The sequence below is a fragment of the Schistocerca cancellata genome, unplaced genomic scaffold (genome assembly GCF_023864275.1).
Source record: "Schistocerca cancellata isolate TAMUIC-IGC-003103 unplaced genomic scaffold, iqSchCanc2.1 HiC_scaffold_782, whole genome shotgun sequence".
In the NCBI taxonomy this organism is placed as follows: domain Eukaryota; kingdom Metazoa; phylum Arthropoda; class Insecta; order Orthoptera; family Acrididae; genus Schistocerca; species Schistocerca cancellata.
Window position 1 is genome coordinate 503,122 of NW_026046793.1, and position 12,137 is coordinate 515,258.

The 12,137-nt window shown below is 44.5% G+C and overlaps 1 protein-coding gene across 7 annotated transcripts in view; it reads right to left on the reverse strand.

The window, feature by feature from the left end:
* Positions 1 to 12,137, reverse strand: part of LOC126143123 (disks large homolog 5-like) — a 1,046,479-nt gene that overhangs the window by 270,198 nt on the left and 764,144 nt on the right. The window lies entirely within an intron of this gene.

The window sequence follows — 12,137 nt, forward strand, 5'->3', positions numbered from 1 at the left end:
CCGAGGCTTGCAGCAGAAAGTGACTGATTACAATCTGGCAACAACCCAAGATTCTTGGATTTCCCAAATCTTAACCACACCATTATGGCTCACCTATATTACCATCGAGGGAGTACATGCAGGTTATGTAATTAACATAAGAACAATGAACAACTGGAACCAACTGAATGAAGCATTGCAGTTGTACAGACACCGACTTCATCTTCGGGGATAGTTTGCTCTATCCTGTCGCCCAGATTTTGGCTTTTTGTCATTTTCCTAAATCACTTCAGGCAAATACCAGATATGTGCCTTCAACAAGACCACAGCTAACCAACTGTCCTAGCCTCATAAAACATTCTGTGTGCATGTGTACTGGAGCTACTTGTATTCATAGTGTTATGGTGAGACATCTTACACCATCATGACAATTTCTGGGTTAAATAAGCACATACATAAAAGAGAATGACATAGATCTGGTCTGATGCTATCTGCTCAAGTAGTCTATGAATGATAAAGTACAGATGAAAATCACAGCTGTATCAGTAATGGTAACGCTAATGCAAAAAGAATGGATAGGAAGATCTGTTACGACTAGACCTCTAACAATATATAACAGCAAATAATCACCACAGAGACTTTTTTAAAATAGTGCAAACTTACATTTTTTTCATCAGATTCAGACTTCTTTTTCATTTCACTCAAAGCCACACGTCTCCGTATCATCTTCACCTCCTCTTCTGGACAGATGCGCATCATCATCTCTTCTATGATTGGTCGTATTTGTGGATTACACACACTGGATAGTACAACATGCTATTACGATTGGTTTGCCGTGTTAAAAATAAAAGTTAATAGTCAAAGAAATAATATAAATACAAAAGTTACAAGACATCAGAAAATATCAGGGTATTTACAAATATTTAGCAAATTACACAGCACAGTAGTGTCACCTAGTGAAATGCACAGTTACCACTGTTTTAAAGTTTTTCATTTGTTACTGTTAGAAAAAACAGCTCAGAAACAGACAAACAACTAGAATGACAACAGCACAACCAGTGTTCGGCTGTAGTGAACTGTTTAAATACAAACAAATATGAACCTAGACTATACTAGATGCCAGTCTTACAACAACCTTTACTTAGCATTCACTTTCATTGCTTTCATCAACTCGACCAAGTTATCACCTTTCACCCTAAACTAGACTTCAGGCCACTGCTACAGAACTGTGTCATCACAACCAATCAACCCCACTTCAGCACGACACCAGTTGTATCGTACTCATTCTAGCAGCTCACCAGAAACTGGCTAAGGTTTTTCAGCTTGCATTTAAGGAAACTTGCGAAAAATGGAAATTGTGTGTGAGAGATTTGTTATACGACTTTACAATTTTTGTAATGGCCAAAATCAACAACCGTGCCTCAAATCCTATTGTTCAACTTTTGATAATCACCTTCACAGATGGCTGTTTACAATTCATCACAAACATGATTCTGTGAGAAGTAAATTATGTTAAGATGAGATCCGAAAGGACTGGCACATGACTTATTGTGATACATCCCAAGGCACGATGAGACTGCAACGTATTTGATTTTGCATTAAGATCTAGCTATGAAAAAGATCTGTTCCCAACAAATGCCACAAAACTTTAGTGTCAATTACTGTAAGGAAATGCTTAAAAAATTCTATCAACGGGAAGCAAGATGTCGATACAAAATCCTAACAGGAGACAAAACTGTCATATTCCACAAACTAAGTAACGATCACTTGTTTGTGTGTCCGAGTCAAAGTGAGACCGAAAGAGGTTTACGATAATTACTGAAGTAGAAAAAATAAATTAGAAACTAGAATGCAGATTACCATGGCTGGCTGATCATGAGAATAGAAAGGAGAAGCAAACCACTCTGTATTACATTAAAACCACCACCCTAAAAGCCGTACAGTGGAGGACACAGAGGGACAAAGGACATACCCTAAAACTCATATCAAATGATAAAACACACCCTCACAAATAGAACATAGAACTAGAGCTACTGTTGGAGCATTGTCGCCTAACACCGAAGGTAGGGTGCTGGGAAATTTAAAAGTCCGCCACAGAGCAGCAAAAAGTGGGCAGTCCAGCAAGAGGTGGACAACTGTAATTTGGAAGCCACAGCGATATTGAGGTGGGTCCTCGTGACGGAGGAGGTAACTAGGTGTGAGCCATGTACGGCCGATACTGAGTTGACAAACAACTGATTCTATGCAAGAGGCTCGCAGGGAAGACTTCCACATATTCGCAGTCTCCTTAATGACACACAGTTTGTTGTGCATACTGTTATGTCACTCCGTCTCCCAAAGCTGAAAAACCTTGCGACATAAGACAGAACGCAGGGCAGTTTCATTAGAGATATCCATCTCCAGGGGAGGTTTCCGCATAGCCTGTCAACAAGTTCGTTACCTGGGATTTCAACGTGTCCTGGGGTCCACACAAACACCACTGAACAAGTGGACCGTTCCCAGGCAGACGTGGCCTCCTGCATGTTTGCTACTAAAGGATGGTGAGGGTAGCACTGGTCGGTAGCTCGTAAGCTGCTCAGGGAGTCAGAACAGAGGAAACTGCTTACCAGAACAGGAACGAATGTACTAAAGTGGATGAGATATGGCCACCAGCTCTGCAGTAAATACACTGCAGCTGGCAGGCAAGGAATGCTGTTCAATATGGTCTCTGAACATAGGCGAAGCTAACATTACCATCAGCCATCGAGTAAACAACTTCAGAGTCCCAGTACACGTCAAGAATTGAGAGGAAGCGACAGCGGAGAGTGTCGGTGTTAAAATGGTCCTTAGGGCCGTGCAAAAGGTCCAGACAACGTTTCGGCTTAGGTATACACCATGGAGGTGTATGTGAATGGACCTCAAGCAGAGATGGTAAAGAGAAGGACTCCAGTTCAGAGAGAAGGGATCACACGCGAACCGAAATCGTGAGCCCTAATGTTGGCCGCCGATGCGGGAGGTAAACTGCTGCATGCGGGAAAAGAAGACAGTAATTCAGATGCTCAGAGGAGCTACGAATGTGTGCAACAAAACTGTCAAGCAGTTGTGCACATCAGATCCAAAATCGAGGGACTCCGGCCTCCACCAGGACACTGGTCACACGACTCTTTCTAAAAGCTCCTGTCGCTAGGCAAATGCCACAGTGGTGCACTGGGTTGACTAAATGCAATGCTGAGGGCACCACCGAGCCGTAAACCGGACTCCCATAGTGAAGGCAGGATTGAACAAGGGCTCTGTAGAGCTGCAGCAGCGTAGAGCGATCTGCACCCTAGTTGGTGTTGCTCAGGCAGCGGAGGGCACTGAGATGCTGCCAGCACTTCTGCTTACGCTGACTAAGTCAATTGAGCTTCTGGATGTCCTAAGAATCACTGTATCCCCACTACAGTGAGTGGATCATCAATAAGATAAAGTTCAGGTTCCGGACGAATGGTACGACGCTGACAGAAGTGCACGACACACGATTTTGCGGCAGAAAACTGGAAGCTGTGGGCTAGAGCCCATGACTGTGCCTTGTGAATGGCACCCTGCATGTGCTGCTCAGCAACACCAGTACTGGAGGAGCAGTACAAAACGCAGAAGCCATCTGCATACAGAGAAGGGGAGACCGACAGCCCTACAGCTGCTGCTAAGCCGTTGATTGGCACTACAAAATTGAGATACACACAATACGGAGCCCCGAGGAATGCCATTCTCCTGAATATGAGGGAGGGGGGGGGGGGCGGATTATGGGAGGCACCAACCTGGACACAGCGTACGGAGCTAGAGGAAGTTTTGGATAAGTGGAGACCCCACTTATACAATGTGGCAAGGATATGATGTCAACAGGTCGTGTCAAATGCTTTACGTATGTCAAAAAAGACAGCAACCAGATGTTGGTGTCTGAAAAAGGCTGTTTGGATGGCAGACTTGAGGGACACAAGATTATCAGTGGTAGAGCGACCCTGGCAGAAACCGCCCTGACATGGAGCTAGTAGGCCATGTGACTCCATCTCCCAACCCAACAACCAACACACAATATGTTCCAGCAGCTTATAAAGAACGTCGGTAGGGCCGATGGGCCAATTACTATCCGCATCAAGGGGGTTTTTACTGGGTTTGAGCAGTGGAACGACAGTGTTCTCCCGCCTTGCGATGAAAAGAGGCCATCACACCAGATCTAGTTGAAGATGAGGAAATGGCACTTGTAGTCAGAAGAGAGATCATCTGAATGTGGATCCAATCCGGCCCACGAGCTGTGCCGGGTCAATGTGCAAGTGCGCTGAGGAGCTCCCACTCCATAAATGGAGCGTTAAAGGGTTCACTGTGGCGTGTAGTGAATGAGAGGACTTTACTTTCCACTCACCGTTTCAGGGTGCAAAAGGCTGGGGTGTAGTTCTCCAACGCAGAGGTTCAAACATAGTGCTCGGCATTCGCATTTGCGTCGGTACAGAGCACGCCATTGACGGTAACACCAGGGATACCTGTTGGGGTCTGGTACCCAAAAAGACATCTGATCTCTGTCCAGACATGGGAAGGTGACATATGGCACCCAATGGTCGACACTTACCTCTACCAACACTCCTGTTTCCGTCGTTTTACAAGCTGGCATACACGGGTACGGAGCCGCTTAAAGGCTATCAGATACTGTAAAGAGTGCCGTTCATGTCACTGTAGAGTTTGCCAACTAAGTGCCTCAGTAATTTCCGGCGACCACCAAGGGACTGTTTCTCGCCGAGGGGGGGGGGGGGCACCCTAAAGAGCGAGGGATCACCTGTTCAACCGTCACATCGATGTTACCATGTCAGGGAGAGTTTAAGTTAAAGTTCCCCAATCCACCTTGTTTAAAGGCCATCTGGGCAGGCATCTGTGGGCCTGACACAGGGGCAGTGACAGGAAGATGGGGAAGTGGTCACTACCACACAGGTCGTCACGTGATCTCCAGTGGATAGATGGGAAACGTCCTGGGCTGCGAATTGATAAATCAATTCGCAAGTAACTAACCACACTCAAATATGTGGCGGGCCCAGTATTTAGGAGGCAGAGATCGAATTGCGTCAGTAAAGTTTCAACAGCTCTGCCTCGGCCAGTAACCACGGTGCCACCCCACAAGGGGTTATGGGCGTTAAAATCTCCCAAAAGTAGGAAAGGTTTAGGGAGTTTATAAATCAGTGCATCTAATACATTCAGGGGTACTGCACCATCTGGAGGGAGATATACGTTGCAGACAGTTATTTCCAGTGTCATCCATATTCTGACAGCCACAGCTTCAAGAGGGGTTTGAAGGCACACATTTTCACTACAGACCGAGTTTACGACAAATGTGAACTCCACCCGACACTATTATAATAGCTACGGTTCATGTAATATCCCTTATAGTTGCAGAGGGCAGGGGTCTGCATTGCCGGGAACCAGGTTTCCTGGAGGGCAATGCAGAAAGCAGGTGTAAAGCTTAACAGTTGCCATAGCTCAGCCAGGCGGTGCAAAAAACTGCCGCAATTCCACTGGAGGATGACATCAGCGTGCGACTGGGAAGGCTTGGAACGTTCAATGAGGCAGTTTATGCCTCAGGGTCACCTGCTGCCACCGACTTTTTGCCCGAGCAGTCTATATCCATTGTGTGTGAGGGTCCAGCAGAGCTTTTAGGAAGCAGTGGTGTATGCGCCACCACAAGTTCCTTGTTCTTGGGGGTCTTCTTTTCTGATTTCTCGCACTGTTCCTTGGGTTTCCCTGGCTGGGAGGACTTCACTGATTTAGTCTCTGGGACTGAGGATGAGTGTGAAGCCCTACAACCAGCTGCTTTTGGGCTCTTCAGCCACTGGCAGGTGTCACCTTTCCCACTAGCAGAAACCTGGAAGAAAGTGACCAAAGGGACCCCTTCCTGGTGAGAGGAGCCGAAGAGGCCTTACGCTTCTCTGGCTCAGAAGTGGAGACTGAAATCCCTGATGGTTGGGGAGGGAGGGCGGGGAGGGGGGGGGGGGGTTGTTGCACCCGAAGTAGGTGGTGCGGGAGCACGGGCACCTCCCGGCCGCAGCAAAGGCCACCTGGCATGATGGCCATTGCCGGGAGTCCTGATGCCCCAGGGTGAGTGGCATCTACTCCTTGGCACACGTGGGGAGTTAACAGTGGAGGCATCAACCGACAGGGTACATGGCAGCCCCACCACAACGGACATGCTACAGTGCTGGATATGAGGTGCAAAGAATTCCATGGTCATCATCGGTGCAGGAAACTACACTGCATAGTGGGTGGAGGAAAACAATCACAAAGGTGTCCTCACCCAAGAGATGGAGGATGAGTGGGACTGCAATGCCAGAAGAAGGAAGTTGGCTATATATCTCGATGCACGATGGACACGAAGCACCATGTAAGGTGCCCTTACCCAACTGGCTTGCTCGTCAGGAAAATTTTGAAAAATGGAGGTCAAATCCTACAGAGGACCATCACAAAGGCCAAAAAGCACGAGACTCCTTTTAGTCGCCTCTTATGACAGGCAGTAATACTTTTGACCTATTCTAGCCCCCGGACCTGCAAGGGGGCACACACTATTCATAATAAATTATTCTTATGTTATACCATTTTCTGCTGTTGTTGGTATTACCATATACTCATCTGACCAAAAATCTTTGTCTTTTTCATTTCCCTTCACTCACCACTACTACTACTATATTTAGATTGAGCCTCTGCATTTCCCTTTTCAGTATTTTCTAGCTTCCATGCCACATTTGAACTTCTGAAATTCAATGGCCAAACTCTTAGAATGTTATCCTTTCATTGATTATTGAAGCTTTTTCTCAAGGTCACCTTCCCCTACGGCAATCCCCTCCCAGAGATCTGAACAGGGGACTAGTCCAGAATCTTTTGCCAATGGAGAGGTCATCATGACACTCTCACTTACAGGCCACATGTCCTGAGGATACAAGTTATGTGCCTCTAATGCAGTGGTTTCCTTTGCCTTCTGCATCCTCATGCTGTTTATCATTGCTGATTTTTCTGCCTTTAAGGGCAGTTACCCACCCCAGTTGCTCTGAACCTCTGTCCACTCCTCATCCTTTTGAGAAGGCCGACCATTGAAAGAATGAGGGTGGCTTGTTATGCCGGAAGTCTTTGGCTGACAATCACGATTATTAATCAAATTTAAGTGGTGGCATGTTTCGAACCTGGGACCATGTACAGTTTGATTAGTACTCACAGGTACTACCCCTAGACCATAAGTGCACCACATATGTCCCATCATTAAGCAGACATGCCATCTTGCTATTGCAATGACAAATGATTACATGTATTGTCATGTTAAAGCTTCAACATAGAGATTCTCATGCAACAATCTGGAAGTGACAATACAGGAAATAAATTTCCTGTACAAGTCCATGATCATTGTAAATATTCCACAAATAAAAACATCAGCATCACTTAATATGTTTACTTATAATGCCATTTCAGCTAATGCCATCATAAAAACTAACTCAAATTAAAAGAACAGAATTGCATGTCCATCACAAAAAATGGTAGAAAGTAGTTGAAGGTTTCGTGACAGACTGCTGGCACACAGACTACTGCTGGCACACAAACAGACTACTGCTGGCACACAGACTGCTGGGTTTGGTGTAGTTATTTCCGGTGCAGTTCTCTCATTACTACCTGCAACAGTCATTCACTGCTGCAAGGGAATCCAGGGTCTGTTCACCTTTAAGCTTTCTTCTTTCTTGTTGAAGCTAGTGTCATGTTGCGTATTTCTATGGCGTCTCTGAACAAGGTGGTGTGATAGCTGATCTCTACACAAGTAACTTCTGTGTCAGCAAATTTTACTATGTGGCTGGTCTCATGCTCTGCCATGACAAATTTCTGCACCTGCCCCAACCTGCAATGCCGCTTATTTTACGTGGTCCTGGTATTCATTGATCATCCTGTCATTCCAATACAAACTTTTCCACATAGTACGCATTGTGTGTGACTGAGCACAGTAAAATTCATCAAAATGGATGTTACTGCTGTAGACAAAAGCTATCACACCTGCTTCATCAGAGCAGCTACAGAAATACACAAACACGGCACTAACAAGAATGAAAAACACCTCAAGGTGAATGGATCCTGAATTCCCATGCTGCAGAACGACTGCTGCACATAGCAAGCTAAGAACCACACCGGAATTGACTATGGAAAGAGGCCCTTGGACATCAGCACACAAGGTACATAAAATCTACGGCTGCGAGCTCGACTCCACTACACTCCGCCACTAGCAATGGAGGATGAAGCTTTGACAATGCCAGCCACTTTTACTGGTAAAACATCAGAAAAATTATGAATCCTACATCAGCTGACCCCCCATGAACCATGGACCTTGCCATTGGTGGGGAGGCTTGCGTGCCTCAGCGATACAGATAGCCGTACCGTAGGTACAACCACAACGGAGGGGTATCTGTTGAGAGGCCAGACAAACGTGTGGTTCCTGAAGAGGGGCAGCAGCCTTTTCAGTAGTTGCAGGGGCAACAGTCTGGATTATTGACTGATCTGGCCTTGTAACAATAACCAAAACGGCCTTGCTGTGCTGGTACTGCGAACGGCTGAAAGCAAGGGGAAACTACGGCCGTAATTTTTCCCGAGGGCATGCAGCTTTACTTTATGATTAAATGATGATGGCGTCCTCTTGGGTAAAATATTCCGGAGGTAAAATAGTCCCCCATTCGGATCTCCGGGCGGGGACTACTCAAGAGGATGTCGTTATCAGGAGAAAGAAAACTGGCGTTCTACGGATCGGAGCATGGAATGTCAGATCCCTTAATCGGGCAGGTAGGTTAGAAAATTTAAAAAGGGAAATGGATAGGTTGAAGTTAGATATAGTGGGAATTAGTGAAGTTCGGTGGCAGGAGGAACAAGACTTCTGGTCAGGTGACTACAGGGTTATAAACACAAAATCAAATAGGGGTAATGCAGGAGTAGGTTTAATAATGAATAGGAAAATAGGAATGCGGGTAAGCTACTACAAACAGCATAGTGAACGTATTATTGTGGCCAAGATAGATACGAAGCCCACACCTACTACAGTAGTACAAGTTTATATGCCAACTAGCTCTGCAGATGACGAAGAAATTGAAGAAATGTATGATGAAATAAAAGAAATTATTCAGATTGTGAAGGGAGACGAAAATTTAATAGTCATGGGTGACTGGAATTCGAGTGTAGGAAAAGGGAGAGAAGGAAACATAGTAGGTGAATATGGATTGGGGGACAGAAATGAAAGAGGAAGCCGCCTGGTAGAATTTTGCACAGAGCACAACATAATCATAACTAACACTTGGTTTAAGAATCATGAAATAAGGTTGTGTACATGGAAGACCCCTGGAGATACTAAAAGGTATCAGATAGATTATATAATGGTAAGACAGAACTAGGAACCAGGTTTTAAATTTTAAGACATTTCCAGGGGCAGATGTGGACTCTGACCACAATCTATTGGTTATGACTTGTAGATTAAAACAGAAGAAACTGCAAAAAGGTGGGAATTTAAGGAGATGGGACCTGGATAAACTGAAAGAACCTGAGATTGTACAGAGATTCAAGGAGAGCATAAGGGAGCAATTGACAGGAATGGGGGAAATAAATACAGTAGAATAAGAATGGGTAGCTTTGAGGGATGAAGTAGTGAAGGCAGCAGAGGATCAAGCAGGTAAAAAGACGAGGGCTAGTAGAAATCGTTGGGTAACAGAAGAAATATTGAATTTAATTGATGATAGGAGAAAATATAAAAATGCAGTAAGTGAAACAGGCAAAAAGGAATACAAACGTCTCAAAAATGAGATCGACAGGAAGTGCAAAATGGCTAAGCAGGGTTGGCTAGAGGACAAATGTAAGGATGTAGAGGCTTATCTCACTAGGGGTAAGATAGATACCGCCTACAGGAAAATTAAAGAGACCTTTGGAGATAAGAGAACGACTTGTATGAATATCAAGAGCTCAGATGGAAACCCAGTTCTAAGCAAAGAAGGGAAAGCAGAAAGGTGGAAGGAGTATATAGAGGGTCTATACAAGGGCGATGTACTTGAGGACAATATTATGAAAATGGAAGAGGATGTAGATGAAGATGAAATGGGAGATATGATACTGCGTGAAGAGTTTGACAGAGCAATGAAAGACCTGAGTCGAAACAAGGCCCCCGGAGTAGACAATATTCCATTGGAACTACTGACGGCCGTGGGAGAGCCAGTCCTGACAAAACTCTACCATCTGGTGAGCAAGATGTATGAAACAGGCGAAATACCCTCAGATTTCAAGAAGAATGTAATAATTCCAATCCCAAAGAAAGCAGGTGTTGACAGATGTGAAAATTACCGAACTATCAGTTTAATAAGTCACAGCTGCAAAATACTAACACAAATTCTTTACAGACGAATGGAAGAACTAGTAGAAGCCAACCTCGGGGAAGATCAGTTTGGATTCTGTAGAAACACTGGAACACGTGAGGCAATACTCACCTTACGACTTATCTTAGAAGAAAGATTAAGGAAAGGCAAACCTACATTTCTAGCATTTGTAGACTTAGAGAAAGCTTTTGACAATGTTGACTGGAATACTCTCTTTCAAATTCTAAAGGTGGCAGGGGTAAAATACAGGGAGCGAAAGGCTATTTACAATTTGTACAGAAACCAGATGGCAGTTATAAGAGTCGAGGGACATGAAAGAGAAGCAGTGGTTGGGAAGGGAGTAAGACAGGGTTGTAGCCTCTCTCCGATGTTGTTCAATCTGTATATTGAGCAAGCAGTAAAGGAAACAAAAGAAAAATTCGGAGTAGGTATTAAAATTCAGGGAGAAGAAATAAAAACTTTGAGGTTCGCCGATGACATTGTAATTCTGTCAGAGACAGCAAAGGACTTGGAAGAGCAGTTGAATGGAATGGACAGTGTCTTGAAAGGAGGATATAAGATGAACATCAACAAAAGCAAAACAAGGATAATGGAATGTAGTGTAATTAAGTCGGGTGATGCTGAGGGAATTAGATTAGGAAATGAGGCACTTAAAGTAGTAAAGGAGTTTTGCTATTTGGGGAGCAAAATAACTGATGATGGTCGAAGTAGAGAGGATATAAAATGTAGGCTGGCAATGGCAAGGAAAGCGTTTCTGAAGAAGAGAAATTTGTTAACATCCAGTATTGATTTAAGTGTCAGGAAGTCATTTCTGAAAGTATTCGTATGGAGTGTAGCCATGTATGGAAGTGAAACATGGACGATAAATAGTTTGGACAAGAAGAGAATAGAAGCTTTCGAAATGTGGTGCTACAGAAGAATGCTGAAGATTAGATGGGTAGATCACATAACTAATGAAGAAGTATTGAATAGGATTGGGGAGAAGAGAAGTTTGTGGCACAACTTGACCAGAAGAAGGGATCGGTTGGTAGGACATGTTCTGAGGCATCAAGGGATCACCAATTTAGTATTGGAGGGCAGCGTGGAGGGTAAAAATCGTAGAGGGAGACCAAGAGATGAATACACTAAGCAGATTCAGAAGGATGTAGGTTGCAGTAGGTACTGGGAGATGAAAAAGCTTGCACAGGATAGAGTAGCATGGAGAGCTGCATCAAACCAGTCTCAGGACTGAAGACCTCAACAACAACAACAACAACATCAGCTGAAGAACCAAAAACAAAAGCCAGACAGACAGCACGTCATAAAATATCATGCTACAAGGATGATATATTAGATGTTACAAATTTTTACACTACTGGCCATTAAAATTGTTACACCAAGACGAAATGCAGATGATAAACAGGTATTCATTGGACAGATATATTATACTACAACTGACATGTGATTACATTTTCAAGCAGTTTGGGTGCATAGATTCTGAGAAATCAGTACCCAGAACAACCACCTCAGGCCACAATAACAGCCTTGATACACCTGGGCATTGAGTCAAACAGAGCTTGAAAGGGGTGTACTGGTACAGCTGCCCATGCAGCTTCAACATGATACCATAGTTCATCAAGAGTAGTGACTGGCGTATTGTGAAGAGCCAGTTGCTCGGCCACCATTGACCAGACGTTTTCAGTTGGCGAGAGATCTGGAGAATGTGCTGGCCAGGGCAGCAGTTGAACATTTTCTGTATCCAGAAAGGTCCGTACAGAACCTGCAACATGTGGTCATGCATTATCC